Raw genomic sequence first — 12,007 nt, forward strand, 5'->3', positions numbered from 1 at the left:
GAATATAGATATACACAAATCTTTTTGGATGGGTGTGTTGAGTTAGGATATATCCCCAGGAGAGGAATTGCAGGGTCATAGGATAGATCCACTTGTAGCCTTCTGAGAGTTCTCCAGACTGCTCTCCACAGGGTTTGGACCAATTGACATTCCCATCAGCAGTGCAGAAGAGTTCCTTTGTCCCTACCACCTTTCCAGCCTTTGTTGGTGCTACCTTTTCTGATGTATGACATTCCTGTAGAAGTCAAGTAGTATCTCATTGTTGTCTTTATTTGCATTTCTCTGGCAATCCATGACTTGGAGCATTGTTTCATGTTTGTTGGCATTTCAGATTTCTTTTATGGTAAATATTCTGTTCATATCCTCTCCCCTTTTTTGGATGGTGTCATTTGTTTCCTTGTTGAGTTTGGTAAGCTCTTTATATATACTGGTTATTAGCCTCTTGTCTGATATATTCCCACCACCAGAACTCTGTATCCCATCCCCTCCCCTGATAGCATTGTATATTTTTGTTATTAGTCTCTTGTCTGATGTATGGCATGTGAAGATCTTTTTCCATTCTGTGAGGGGTCTCTTTGTTTGTGTGATAGTTTCTTCGACTGTGCAGAAGCTTTTCAATTTGATGTAGTCTCATTGGTTTGTTTCTGCTTTAGTCTTCTTTGCAATTGGGTTTGTATCATCAAAGATGTCCTTGAGGTTTAGGTGGGAAAGTGTTCGCCAATGTTTTCCTCTATGTATTTGATAGTTTCTGGTCTAACATCCAGGTCCTTGATCCATTTGGAACTGATTTTTGTTTCTGGTGAGGTAAAGTGGTTCAGTTTCATTCTTCTGCATTCTCCTTCCCTCTAAATTTCTATCTCTACCTTAAGTAAATTAGTTTTTTTTTTTTAATCCTGAAAATATCTTAAGTCCTCTAAGATTTCCCAGTTGTCTCATTTGCCATTCTAACCATCTTCTACAATATTGAAGAAATGCTTAAGTTTTAAAAACTAAAAATATGATCTCCATCATTTACTTCAGCAAGCTGCTATTCTGCAAGTCTGATATATATTTAAATTATATTAGATATTTAGTTTCTCACTCTATAATTAGCTGCACTTGTTTCATAATAAGTAATTAGTTGTCTTATGATCTTTTTACTTTGGGCTATTTCAAAATTTAATTTCCCTAAAACTGAATTTGTTTTAATTGGATATTCTGTCATAATACATTATTTGACATAAAATCTTATATTTATATATACATTTATTTATTTTTGCCACTAGGGTTATTGTGAGGCTTGGTGCCAGCACAACAAATCCACTGCTCCTACCTGCTATTCCCTCCCCCCCTTCTTTTTCTCCTATTTTATTTGCTAGGACAGAAAGAAATTGAGAGGGGTGGAGGTGATATAGAGGGAGACAGAAAGATAGACACCTGCTTTACCACTTGTGAAGGTGGGGAGTGGGGGATCAAATCCAGGTCTTTGCACATGGTAATGTGTGTGCTCAAACATGACTCACAGGAGCACCATTACTTGACCCCATACATAAATTATTCTAAAGCTAGAAAGTCCTACTTCTGTGGTCCGGGAGGTACCACAGTGGATAAAGCATTAGACTCTCAAGCATGAGGTCCTGAGTTCAGTCCCCACCAACACATATACCAGAGTGATGTCTGGTTCTTTCTCTCTCTCCTCCTATCTTTCTAATAAATAAAATATTTAAAATAAAATAAAAAGTCCTACTTCTTCCCTAGTGAAATATTTTTAGCTAACTACAGTAGATTAAAATTAAAGACAAAGATATTACAGTTGTAACAGAAAAGCTGTACTGTTTATATGTAATTTTTAAAAATACCATTATAAAACAAAAGCATATCAGTAATTGCAAAATTTCAAAAATGGTATATTTTTGTGGCTGGGGAACACAAGGCAGCCAGCATGCTTGAGAGTCCAAATTCGGTCCCTGAGGCCCCATGTACCAAAGGGATCCTCTGCTGTCTTTCTCTTTCACTTGAAACTCTTGCTCTAATGAACAGTAAATAAATCTTCAAACCATAACAAGTCTTATATGAGCTTTTGTGAAAAGATTTAAGATTAAAAAATTAAAAGAGATGAAAAAGTTATTAAAGGAATCATGTTTAATAAGCTAACATTCACAGATGAACAGCATCCCTTCATATAACACAGTTTAAGATGTTCCTATGAAGACTGATTTAGAGTCTCTTGTTAGGCTATTTTTTTTTTTTGGAAATAAAATTAATGGTTTTGAAAATGCAATATAACAAAATATTTATCTCAAGAATTTATATTCAGTGAAAGACAGAAAACAAATAAGTTTGATCTTCAAAAGATAAACATAAAGGAAAACATTTCTAAAGGTTCTACTTCTTCGAAGGAATTGTAATATGGTCCATTTTATTATCCATGTTCTGTATTGAAATTGCAAGTATTATTAGTTACATCAAATTCCCTCCAATTCATTAAAAATGTGTCATAAATAGAGAGTAAATGCAATTTAAAATCTCTTTTCCAAGCTATAGTAGGAGTTTTCTCTCTAATCAACCTTATCTCTCTATATAGCTGACAGTTATTTTTGAATTACAGTTAATAATACAGATGTGAAATAAATTATCATTATAATAATTATGTAAAAAATCCAGTTACCTTGCCTGGAGTCAGAAACAAGTCAGAGACACAGGTCAAATTAAGTCCAGTCACTCTACCTCCCACAATCTTCTAAATGCATCCAGAATTTGTAATTGTTACTCTGTTATTCGATTAGAAATGTTATACTTGGCTTTAATCCAGAAACATGTATGATGAAATAGGTTTAACTGGAAGAAGAGCTAGGAAAAAATAAGAGGTAACTACTAATATTCTGGTACATTTTTCTTATTTGTATGAATTATGTAAAATTTCCAATAATACTTCTTTACAAAAACATATCTACAATTTCTAAGTAGTCACTATTGTACTCATTCAGAGAATGTTTGCACTTTAATTAATTTATGTAACATTCAGTTGAAGATTAAATCAACCCAGGGCCAGGAAGTGGGGCAGCCGGTTAAGCACACATAGTACCATGTGTAAGGACTAGGGCTTGAGCCCCCACTGTCCACGTGCTGGGTGGGGGGCCTTCATGTGAGGTGAAGCAGGTGTGCAGGTAATTTTTTCTCTCTCCCTCACTATCTCCCCCTACTCATCTCAATTGCTCTCTGTCCTGTGTATGTAATAGAAAGGGGGGGGGGGGGGAAATGCTGCCGGGAGCAGTGAATTCATAGTTTAAGCAACAAATCCTAGCCAAAAAAAAAAAAAAAAGATTAAATTAAAACAAAGTTCATTAAAAGTTTCTTTCCAGGGGTTGGATGGTAACACAGTCAGTTAAGCGCACATGGCACGAAGTGCAAGGACTGGCCTAAGGATCCCAGTTATAGGCCCTGGCTCCCCCACCTGGGGGGGGGGGGTCACTTCATAAGTGGTGAAGCAGGTCTGCAGGTGTCTTTCTCTCCCCCTTTCTGTCTCCCCTCCTCTCTCAATTTCTCTCTGTCCTATCCAACAACAACATCAATGGCAACAATAACAACAAGTGCAACAAAAATGGGAAAAATGGCCTCCAGGAGCAGTGGATTTGTGGTGCAGGCACCCAGTCCTAGCGATAACCCTGGAAGAAAAAAAAAAAAAAGCTTCTTTCCAATATTAGAATGTGTAAGTTAATAATTACCAATGTAAAATCCCCAGTTGATTTGACCTTTAAGAAAAGTGAAAGCATTCTCTGAGATTCAGATTTATTTGTGAAATTTATCTATATAAATTATCTTCTGAATGAGCTCTTGCTTTTGTTTTACGCCTCTAAGATTTTCTACTATATAACAGAAACTTGTTAGTTTCATTAATGTCAATAGTATTGCATAATAGCTTCAGACTAGAAATCTACATTTATCATTCTGATGTAATTCAAACTGTTGTTTGCTATTTCTTCTGCGTTCCCTACTTATTAACTTAGATTCCAGTAAAATGCTGTCAATAGTTGTGTTTTATTTCTGTTCTTTCCTAATTTCTGGAATCAGGTCTTTCTGGTCAGTAGTCTTCTCACTAAACATATTCTTATCATTCACTCAAGAAATTTGAAGTTTATTAAAGAAAAGACAATCCTGATGATTTGCTGGGGGGAAAAAGTCAACTAGGTTCAAGTGGTTTACAGACTCAGAAATAGAAATTATATACTCATACTTGGAAAGAATTCACAGCATGACATTTCTATTTCAAAAACAAAAGTGGTGGTCTGGGAGATGGCGCAGTGGATAAAGGGTTGAACTCTCAAGCATGAGGTCCTGAGTTCCATCCTGGCAGTACATGTACCAGAGTGATGTCTCTCCTCCTAGCCCTCTCATTAATAAATAAATCAATAAAGATATTTTAAAACAAAAACAAAAGTATGGAATTATTTGCTGATTAGACAGCAACTTCTTTGGTAAAATAAAGCATTTAGAATATAAACACAACTTTTCTCCATAGTTTTAGTTTTTTCCTAATTAGGTGTTTCAGGTTTGTAGTCCATGCTCTTAACAAGGTTGATCTGTCTCCCTGCCCCTCTTTATAATGTAAGTATATTAACTCATTCAATTACAACATTCCTGTGAGTAGGTATTGCTATTGTCTTCATTTCACAAATGAGGGAACTTAGGAACAGTGGTTTAAGAAACTTGTCTAAGACCATACAATGAGCAAGAGGCAGAAACATGATTCCAAGGTAGTCATGCTCATAATCTGTCCTCTTCTCCATTAAAGACAGGCAGAAGCCTGGCTGTCTATAGTGAATTTGGCTAGGTTCATTGACTCCAGAAAAATCTGAAAATAGTTTGCTTGGGTCAATATTTTATGAGGATATCAGTATGTCAGCAACCAAACATGCTGGGAGGATTATTATTCCTTTAGTCCACGAATGCACTGTAAAGACATGGTGGAAGAATTGTCATAGGAATGGTGAAATCTGTGAATTTCCATGATTGTAACAAAGCTATAAAATGAGAATAAGATCTGATATCACTGGCTGAGAGAACTGTGAAGAAAAAAAAGGATAGAAAGGGAGAAAAAAGTACTTGGATTTTTCAACCTAAAAATTCAGGAGGCAATTAAAAAGACAAAATGTGCTTACTTGTGATCAAAGAATTGTGATTTGGGGTGTAAAATGTAAGGTAGAAATCTAAAATATTCACCTAGCAGAGATAAAGCTAGGGAGGGAATCATGGCAGGAAAGAAGAAATTTAAATAAGTGGTGAAAAAAAGAGAGTTGGTTAGCTCAAGCAAACTTAGTTTTAAACTACACAAATCAGTTACTGTCTCAAAAGGATGAAAATAATTATACTTTTATTATCTGGCTAAAAGCTCATAACCATCTATTATTTTAATCTGGGTGACTCCACAATTGTTTATTTCATGGCTTCTTGCAAGCAATTATTTAGGGGCCCAGTTCAATAGTTTCTGACTCCATTCAAAGATCTTTGACTTGATTCAAATGAAACAGGTCATGTAATTTCTTTGTAATGTGCCCCAACTTCATTTAAAAAAAAAACTTAGGTATTAACTTTTTACAAACCCAATGTTTTAAGGTTATATTCTAGAAATAGAAGGATTGGAACACATTAAACACTGCTCTTTTTTTTTCTGTTAGTGATTTGATGGTGGTTTACAAGATTATAAGATTACAGGGATACAGCTCCACACAGTATCCATCACCATCACCAAAGTTCTGTGACACCCTCGACCCTTAATGATAACCATGACAGTTCTCTCAGAGACAGTTTGGTTACTTATTTATTTGCAAGCTCACGTGTTTCAATTAGCTATATTCCACCTATGAGTGTAACCATCTGCTGGTTGTCTTTCACTTTCTTCCTTCACTAAGTATAATGATCTTCAGTTCCAAAATTCCAAAATTTTTGTCACAAAGGACATAATCTTTTTTAATTTCAGAGTAGTATTTCATTGACTATATGCATGCCCCACATATATTTAATACAGTTATCTATCAATAGGCATTTAGGTTGCTCCCATTCATTAGCATGTATGAATAAAGCAATTATGAGCACATGTCCCTCTGAATTACTGTTTTCATATCTTTTGGATATATTCCCTGGAGTAGTACTTAAGGATCATAGGGAATTTTCATTTTTATTTAAAGACTCTACATACTGTTTTCCAAAGGGGCTTCACTAGTTTGCTTTCCCACCAACAAGAGCTGCTTCTTAAAAGGACTTCACTGAACAGGAAATGATGAAATTTTTAAAATTCCTATCTTAGATCAGCTTGTCAAGAAATTTGATGTTATCACTTACCCTATAGGCAGATGACCCCACCAATATGTCCTGGAGCCCCCGCTTCCCCAGAGCCCTGACCCACCAGGAAAAGAGAGAGACAGGCTGGGAGTATGGATCAACCTGTCAACACCCATGTTCAGCAGGGAAGCAATTACAGAAGCCAGACCTTCAATCTTCTGTACCCCTTAATGTCCTTTGGTGCATATTCCCAGAGAGATAAAGAATAGGAAAGCTATCAGGGAAGAGGAGGGGATACGGAGTTCTGGTGGTGGGAATTGTGTGGAGTTGTAACCCTTTTATCCTATGGTTTTTGTCAGTGTTTCCTTTTTTTTAAGATTTATTTTATATTTATTTATTTTCCCTTCTCTTGCCCTTGCTGTTTTATTATTGTTATAGTTAAAGTCATTGTTGTTGGATAGGACAGAGAGAAATGGAGAGAGGAGGGGAAGACAGAGAGGGGGAGAGAAAGATAGACACCTGCAGATCTGCTTCATTGCCTGTGAAGCAACTCCCCTGCAGGCGGGGAGTCGGGGGCTTGAACTGGGATCCTTAGGCTGGTCCTTGCGCTTTGCGCCACCTGCACTTAACCCCCTGCGCTACTGCCTGACTCCCCAGTATTTCCTTTTTATAAATAAATTTTTTAAAAAAGAGTAATTAGTATCTAAGAAAGTAATCCACACTTAACTGTCTCTCATTTAGAAAAGCTAGTACTAGTTTAGAAAAAGAAAATTGGTATGATAATCCATTTAGGTATTTGCACAGATTTCTTTCTGGTGGACAAAATCACTCAAGAGAATAAGTCAAACAAAAGTGATTTTGGTGACAAAAGAATCTTAATAAAGGGAATTGGAGAATCTCAGAAGTTCTCTGTTTCATTTTTTCCAAGGTAATTAGATATTTTTCTCTTCCTTCCTTCCTTTCTTTCTTTCTTTTTTTTTTTTTTTGCCGCCAGGGTTATTGCTGGGGCTCAGTGCCTGTACGACTAATCCACTACTCCTGGAGGCCATTTTTTCCCTTTTGTTGCCCTTGTTATTTATCGTTATTGTTGTTGTTGCTTTCATTGTTGTTGGACAGGACAGAGAAATCGAGAGATGAGGAAAAGACAGAAAGAAGGAGAGAAAGACAGACACCCGCAGACCTGCTCCACTGCTTGTGAAACGAACCCCCTGCAGGTGTGTGTGTGGGGGGACTCCAACAGGGATCCTTGCACACTTCCTTGTGTTTTGGCCATGTGCACTTAACCTGCTGTGCTACCACCTGGCCCTCCCTGTTTAAAATTTCTTTATTGAGGAATTAATGGTTTACAATTGACAGTAAAATATAATAATTTGTATATGCATAACATTTCCCAGTTTTCCACATAACAATTCAACCTCCACTAGATCCTCCTCTGCTGTCATTTTCCAGGACCTAAACTCTTCTTCCTCCCACACCCACCCCATCCACACCAGGGTATCTTACTTTGGTGCAAAACACCAACTCCAGTCCAAGTTCTGCTTTGTGTTTTCCCTTCTGATCTTGTTTTTCAACTTCTGTCTATGAGTGAGATCATCCCATAATCATCCTTATCTTTTTGACTTATCTCATTTAACAAGACTCCTTCAAGCTCCAACCAAGAAAGTGAATTCACCATTTTTAATAGCTGAAGATATTTTTTTTCTGGTCTGAGAATATTTCCACTGGAGAATGGGTACAGTTGCATAAGATTAGTTCTCTCAGACTTCTAGTCAGGATTATATGAGTACTGAAGATTATCTCCTTCTTCTGGAAAACTTTATTCAGTAAACTTTCTCAGTTAATACATCAGTTACAGCACAACTGTCATCCAAACCCTCTCGTTCATGTGTTAAATTGGCTAGACTGGGAGTGTGCCAAGTACTTGATACTTGACCAATCCTTGTAAAAGGTGAAATCCCAGGCCTCCGTACCCCCTAGGCAAGTCAAGCCTACAGCAGTAACCTAGACTCAAACATTTGATCTTATGTCTTTTATTCATTTTTCTTTTCTTTTCCTATTTTTCTTTTCTTTTCCTTTCTTTCCTTTTCTTGTTTCTTTTCTTTTTATTTTTATATTTTGTCTCCAGGGTTATTGCTGGGGCTTGGTGCCTGCATGAATCCACAGCTCCTGCAGGCTAGTTTTTCTCCTTTTGTTGCCCTTGTTGTTTATCGTTGTTATTGTTATTGTTGTTATTGCTGTCGTTGTTGGATAGGAGAGAAATCAAGAGAGAAGGGGAAGACAAATAGAGGGAGAGAAAGATAGACACCTGCAGAACTACTTCAACACTTGTGAAGCGACCCCCCTGCAGATGGGGAGCTGGGGACTCGAACCAAAATCCTTATGCAGATCCTTGTGCTTTGTGCCATGTGTGCTTAACACGCTGTGCTACCTCCCTTGTTTTTCAAAATCATACAGTCTAGATAAAAGCAACAGGGATAGTTAGGGTGATTCATGATTCATTAATTGATTGAGTTTTACCAATTTAAAAATCATTTTCTTTAATATTTTCTCAAATCTACACTATCTGAGGATGCATTTTATAATCTTTTAATTTTGCTGTCATGGTTTTCAGAGGGGATTTTTGCCTGCATAATTTCATTGTTCCTAGAAGCCACTTTCATTTAGATAGATAAGATAGAGGGAGAGGGGGAAGGAAAGGTACCATTAATTTCCTTCTTTTATGATCCTTGCTGAAGGCTTGATCTTGGGTCCTTGCAATAGTAAACTGTATGTTCTAACAAGTGAGCTGTCTCTTGGTCCTATGTTTTATATACTTAAAAATTTATTTAATAGGGAGTCGGGCTGTAGCGCAGCGGGTTAAGTGCAGGTGGCGCAAAGCACAAGGACCGGCATAAGGATCCCGGTTCGAACCCCAGCTCCCCATCTGCAGGGGAGTCGCTTCACAGGCAGTGAAGCAGGTCTGCAGGTGTCTGTCTTTCTCTCCCCCTCTGTCTTCCCCTCCTCTCTCCATTTCTCTCTGTCCTATCCAACAACGACAACAACAATAATAACTACAACAATAAAATAACAAGGGCAACAAAAGGGAATAAATAAATAAAATAAATATTTTTAAAAATTATTTAATTGATAGAGACAGAGAAATTTAGAAGGAAGGGGAAGACAGAGGAGAAAGAAAGTCATCTGCAGCACTGTTACACTACTTTCAAAGCTGAGTTTCCCCCAAAGGTGGGGGCTGGGGGCTAAGCCTTGGTCTTTGGGCATTATAACATGTGTACTCAACCAGCTGTGCCACTGCCTGACCCCAGTATTCTTTGAGAACTCTGCCTGACAAGATTCCACCCAACATTTGATAAGTTGATTTGCAAGACTGTTGTCACAAATTTACAGTTTCTTATCTCTCCATGGTAGGAGTCGATACCCCCCCACACACACACACACACCATCTCTGTCATGAGGGAGTATTTTATTATTCCCACCTAAGGATGCTCTGTGAATAAAGACAATTCCTAATAAGCTCAAGTTAAGTTCACTATAGTCTTTCTTCCTCTCCCCTTCCCCTGAAATAAAAGACATGTCTGGGAGAATATACAATTGAATTGGTACAGCCACTATTTATTCACCTACCCAATTCATTATCAGACGTTAATCCTTTCTTTTATCCTTTATTTCTGGTTAACAAATCCTATTGAGTCTATCTTCTAAAGGCCAAAATCCCATCATTCGCGTCATTAGCACAACCCTTCTGTATGCCCACACTACATTAGCATAACCTATTGATAGCTGACTAATCCACTTTCATTTTTTCCTTATGGTGATCATCACCAAAACAACAGAGAAAGAAAAAAAAAGATATTTCTATTAAAATAAATGTGACTAAATTTTTCTTCTATTAAGAAAGGTTTGGTGGCTTTCCATAATCAACAAAATAAAATTCACTTTTTTATACATATGGTATATGTATAAAAAAGTATATGTATACTGAGGCTAGAGCCTCAGTACCCAAGTGTAAATATCCATATTTAGTTCTATAGTCTTCCTGGTTAAAGTCATCCTGAGCCAGCAACCTACCATGGTGTGAATGTTAGGAAATTTATGACTAAAATACAAATTTGTGAATGGATCCCAAGACCCAAGTCAGCACTGGCACAGAATCTTCTCTGTAAGCTTAATAAGTATAAAGATTTGTATATCACTTACTGTGATCAGGTACTAGCTGAACTGTTCGTTCATTTTTGTGTAAGTTCATTTAATTCACAGAACAGCACCCTGAGATGTGTATTATTAATTAATTAATTTATTTATTTATTTATTTATTACCAGAGCACTACTCAGCTCTGGTTTATAGTAGTGCAAGGGATTGAACCTGGGACTTCAGAGCCTAAGGCATGGGAGTCTCTTTGCATAACCATTATGCTATACCTACCCCTGCCTATGTGTATTATTATTTTTTTTTTCTCTCTCTCTTTCTCCAACTGAGACTTAAATGAGTCAAGCAATTTCCTCAAGATCACTTTGCCATGACTTGACTCCAAATAGTCTGACTCTGGAAGCATGATCAGATCCACCTGTTTTAGTTCTTTATTAGCTTTACATGAGAGGCACTTGGGTTGCCAAACCTCATAAGATGGTTACAGTCCACTACTTGAAATAAAGACCTAGAAGCCTAGAGCTAAATGGCTAAGAGCAAAGTAAACCTGAATAATAGCAATATGAGAATTCTTGTCTCCACATCTTCCCAATGCCCTACAACTTCCACTTCCACACTCACTCCATGAGAACCTTCTGAGAGACCAGAAGTGGATTTGTTGCTGAAGAGGTCAACAAGGCCCCAGACAAATTGCAATGCTTTAAAAAATTCTGAGGGCAGTGCAAAAACAAAAAACTGCGACCCATTTAGAAAATTAGGCACAATCTCTCTCTATATATATAATATAGGTTTAGACTAAAAACTTCCCCATAAGAACTGAGTTCTTTTTTATCTCAGCTTTTTTAAATCACCTATTTATTTAATAGAGACAACCAGATATCTAGAGGGAAGGGGGTGATAGAGGAAGAGAGAGAGACAGAGACATCTGCAACACTGCTTCACCACTAACAAAGCTTCCCCCTTGCAGGTGGGGACTGAGGGCTTGAACCCAGGTCCTTGTGTATTGTAACATCAACCAGATGTGTCACCACCCAACCCCAGAACTGAGTTTTTAGTTGTCCTACCCCAACCCAATACATTCTTGAGTATCTGGAGAAGTGAGGGCAGAGAAATGATGATTTTTTTTTTATCCTTCCAGTATTTGCTATTCAGGATAATAAAGAGCCAACCAAGTAACTTTAGCATTCAAAGAAGTTACTACCTTGCCAGAACTCCATACTGAAGAAGTAGGTCATACTAGTTAGAGTAGCAGAAGAATACTGTTATGCAAACGGACGCTCATGCCAGAGACTCTGAAATCCCAGGCTCAGTCCCCCACACCACCATCAGACAGAGCTGAGCAGTGCTCTGGTAAAAAAAAAATCATTAATTAAAAATATATATATATACTGTTTATGGGATTATGAAGTGACACACCTGATTAAGTGTGTGCAAGGACCTAGATTCAAGGCCCTGGTCCCCACCTTCAGGGGAAAGCTTCATGAATGGAGAAATAGGACTACAGGTGTCTCTGTCTCTTTCCCTATCTCCCCTCCCCCTCTCAATTTCTATCTCTATCCAACAATAAATAAATAGAAAAAAATAAAATCTTAAAAATAAATA

At 37.3% G+C, this 12,007-nt stretch overlaps 1 protein-coding gene across 1 annotated transcript in view; it reads right to left on the reverse strand.

Annotated features, from left to right (window-relative positions):
* Nucleotides 1-2,756, reverse strand: part of FGL1 (fibrinogen like 1) — a 34,608-nt gene extending 31,852 nt beyond the window's left edge. The window contains exon 1 of the mRNA XM_007516301.3: nucleotides 2,648-2,756. The gene's annotated coding sequence lies outside the window, so the exon portion shown is untranslated. The remainder of the gene's footprint in view (nucleotides 1-2,647) is intronic.
* Between the last annotated feature and the right edge of the window lie 9,251 nt (nucleotides 2,757-12,007).

The sequence above is a fragment of the Erinaceus europaeus genome, chromosome 2 (assembly GCF_950295315.1).
Source record: "Erinaceus europaeus chromosome 2, mEriEur2.1, whole genome shotgun sequence".
NCBI classification, from domain to species: Eukaryota; Metazoa; Chordata; class Mammalia; order Eulipotyphla; family Erinaceidae; genus Erinaceus; species Erinaceus europaeus.